General features: G+C 38.1%; 1 long non-coding RNA gene across 1 annotated transcript in view; it reads right to left on the bottom strand.

Annotated features, from left to right (window-relative positions):
• Positions 1-216: 216 nt before the first annotated feature.
• The window catches only part of LOC307153579, a 102753-nt gene continuing 98979 nt past the window's right edge, over positions 217-3990 (bottom strand). Inside the window, exon 3 of the long non-coding RNA XR_013820175.1 lies at positions 217-372. This is a non-coding gene — a long non-coding RNA (uncharacterized lncRNA). The remainder of the gene's footprint in view (positions 373-3990) is intronic.

The following is a 3990-nucleotide window of genomic DNA, read 5'->3' as shown; positions in this document are numbered from 1 at the left end:
GCTACAACACTCCTGAAATCAAACACACCTGAACCAGCTAATCAAGGTCTTTAGGATCGCTTGAAAAGTCACAGGCCAGGTGAGCTGAAGCAGGATGGAAATAAACTTTGCTGGACAGTTGGTCCCCAGGAGCAGGGTTGAAGACCTATTCTTGGTCCGAAAGATGGACGTACTACTGCCGGCATGATTTGATTGTCATGTGACCTACCAGTGTCAGTTGAGTCCCTTCAGTTCCATTCATGAATCTTCTCCAGTGGCCTCATGGGAGGGTAAAGTGTCCATCGAATGTGCACTCCAGAATCATGGCGGAAGAAGTAGGTCGTCCGGGGACTTTTCGCCTGCTATATGGTAGGGAAGTATTCGATTTCTTGCCTGTAAAATAAAAATTGTTGCCTTAAATTTAAGTACAATCAACTTGGATGTTTAAGTCATTCAAACTTAAATTACATTTAACTGACTTTAAAAAAAATGTTGAATCTTGTATAACAAAGTTGAAAATTGCTTATCTTATTTTGATGAGTTAAAGCAATGCAAAAACACATGTTGTCATAACTTACTGATCATATCATTTTTTTACAGTGACGAGTTGATCTGATCACAAGATCTGGTTATTATGTGCATCTCAAATGCATCTCCTATAACCACTTGTGATTGGATTTCATTAGCACATTATCAATATGGATTGATTTTTCTCCACACAAAAAAAAAGGGCACAAAAAATGTTGGTGGAACAGATTTCACAAAGGCAAAAATTAGCCAATATGATGCTTCAAGTTCTTTGAAAAAAATGGCAGCCATAGAAACATATATACTATAAGAAAAAAAATGCAATTTCTTGGCCAGTAAGAAACTTATATTACCAATAAATGTTGGAAAGGGTGGCAAATGAATGGAAGTCTTTGATGAACCAAACATCTGTGTTAATACGGTGAAAAAAAAACACTACTTTTAAAGATTAAAATGTTCGTTGACTGCACCTTAAAACATATCAAATCGCTTTAAACATGAATTGTGTCTCTCCTCTGACAGATCCGGACTGAAAGCCGTTACACCAAAAAAGACCAGCAAGTAATTGGAAAGAGTCTTTCTGAGAACGGCTTATCATGACTTCTATTGCTTTTAATTCCTGGACATTATAGGATGAAAATGCCTGAATTTATTGTACCCTTTTGCCTCTCTCTCTCTTCCTTTTTGGGTTCTTTTTTTCTGAGAGGCTCTGGTGCTGTCAAGGTCGGAAGGAACACAGGACGCTGGAAATGATTAATCTGTCAATCTACATCAAAGCTTCCCGCTGTGTTCCCTCCCAATTGCCTCCCCAGCTCAGCGTGCGGAATGATAGGCTCCGCATTCTACTCTTCCAGCTCCAGCGTTCCCACTACAGCAGCCAGTAATATGATGACAAGCTAAAACGTAGCACATAAAATTACTTGTTGGAGCCTATTTTACATCTCTACCCCAGACTGTGCTTCCCTCTCTTATGTCCCTATGGCGGGCCATTTCACCATAAATACAATGATTACTGCTATTTTCAAAGCAGGTTCAAAACAGACAAAAAAAAAAAAAACAATGCCATCTTTACCCGCCTCCTTGTCACAGAACACCGAGAAACAATAAACAATGCGCTAACGTCCACGCAAAGGGCAAGTATCTCATGAATCAGATGTAAAATGTGCTATATTTTGAATCCAAGATACGCTTTTTGCAATGTGGTAAACAACAGGAGTGAATAAACAAAAAACAATTTCAATGGCATAATCAGCAGACATCGCCCTAGCACAGAATCCAAATACCATCTGACGTAACATTAAATCAGCACACATGCACTAAGCAGGTCAAAAATAACAGCTAAATAACTTAAAGGTGCACCAGGGCTACTTGTCACATGGGCAAGTTGTCACAAAGACTAATTCAGTAACTACAAAGGTTTTGAGTAAAAAACCTGTGTTCTTGTATAAACGTTACGTTATTTATATTGGGCAGGTCATATGTTTATCGATTAGTTACATATTCTGTTGGCCAAATCAATAGGTTTTTGGCACATCACTCAAAAAAGATCACAATCTTAAATTTATATGTAACTTATTTTTTATGTATTTTTATATGCCCATGTAAAAAATAGCCAACTTTATATTTTGTTTTATGTAAAGAATGTGCTATATAAATAAACTTGCCTGGCCTTACCCTAAATTTAGGCCTAAATATTTTGAGTGCACAGTTTTTTACGGTTTACATTTTGCTTAAAAACATATCATAGGCTGTTTAATGGCAGGTTCCCATTGTGACAACTTACCCAATATAGTGTGACAAAATCCCCCCTAATGTCATGTAACCAGGCTGTTGACTAATGGCAAAAGGTCTATGCCACACTAGGTGCGTTACAGATTTGCGCAAAACTTTAGCGATTTTTTCTAAATGTCGAGAAAAAACTATTGCGAAATGACGGCTTTTCCATTAACCGATGTTATGCGATTAAAACTTAATTTTTTCCTCTCGCGATAAGTAAGTAATTTCAAAAATCATGGCAATGGACGTTGGTAGGTTTATGTATATCTCAGCCACTGCACTGGCCATTATTATTAATCGAAGGAGACGTATGTGTGTTTTCAAAGCATTAATGGTAAGGAAAGACCCTTTATACTTGTGAGAGGCTCATATGAGGTGTTTCTGGGTGTTTCTCCCTCATATCTGCTTCGAGGTCTTGATTGTGGCATTTATTTGAGGTTTAGAATCCATTATTCCTGTAATTCTTTTGTCTTTTATGAATTTATTAAAGAACTCTTTCTCGTCTTCTGTCCAAACATACCGCGTTATCTACGTCAGGTGACCTACAAATGCACAAAAACTGTTTCCATTGCAGTTGTGCGAAATATTTATTTTTCGAATTGGAGGTGGAGGAGGAAAAACCACCTCATGCGAGCGTAAAAACTTTTTTGCGATAAATGGGAGTTTTTGCGAAAATTACGTGTTTCCATTGGCCGTATTTTCAATTCGCAATTTCAATTTGCGCAATTTGAAGGGTAATGGAAAAGCGGCTACTGAGAAAGTACTTGCCAAATTTCTGTACAATATGCATCAGGAGACAACGGGCAAAACTCTTTCTTCTAATTGGTATATGGTAAGGCATACTGTAAATTTTTCTTTTCTTGCAATTAGTACCAGCCTGTTGTGACTCAAGAGGAAAGACTGGTGTTTTTCAAAGTGCATCCAGAGCATTAAGGTGCACTTAAGAACAACAGTGCGTCTTCATGTAGGTTTAATCAGAAAAAAGCACTCTTCCACATGCACTCGACTCTGAGAGATAACCAAACCACATTATCCACAAAGCCAGCGAATGCTAATTGCGGACGGCCAGTGTAGTTTATTAAAAGTTTCGAAATCAGTCCAAGATGCGCACAAATCCATTCGATTTTTATTAGTGCCTTAAAGAGTTATGCGATTCCCCGGGATCCAGTCCGCGTCAATCAGCCGTGGTAAATTGGATTCTTGAATAGGGAAATCCCAGGGGGAGGGTTGATGCTATCTAGATCAGACGCAGTGTTGATTTTTTCCCAACCCTTCACTGCTCGCTGCTCCAGGTTCTGTTCTCACTTTAGTACCAACCAAACCATAATACGTATTGATTAACTCATTATAGTGCATTATTCACTTGCTTTGGGCTTGGACTGTGCTTAAAGTCAGCACCTTAGGACCTGTCAGTTTGAGGTAGCCAAGGAGGGAGGTTTCTGGACACCTGCAAGGCAAGAAGGAGGGTAAACTGTGTAGGACAGAAGAGGTCCCATTTCCTGCACTGCACGTGTGAAATGGTGTCTTTTGCTGATTCACAGTAACTAGGAATTTACTGATGGACTACAAATCAAGACAGTTTTTTCTGCATAAGGCTGCTATATGCTATATATATATATATATATATATATATATATATATATATATATATATATATATATATATATATATATATATATTAGGGCTGCACGATGTGTCGTTTAAACA

This window comes from Squalius cephalus, assembly GCF_949319135.1.
Source record: "Squalius cephalus genome assembly, chromosome: 25".
NCBI lineage: Eukaryota > Metazoa > Chordata > Actinopteri > Cypriniformes > Leuciscidae > Squalius > Squalius cephalus.
Note: the sequence above shows the minus strand (reverse complement) of the source record. Positions and strands in the feature narration are given on the sequence as shown.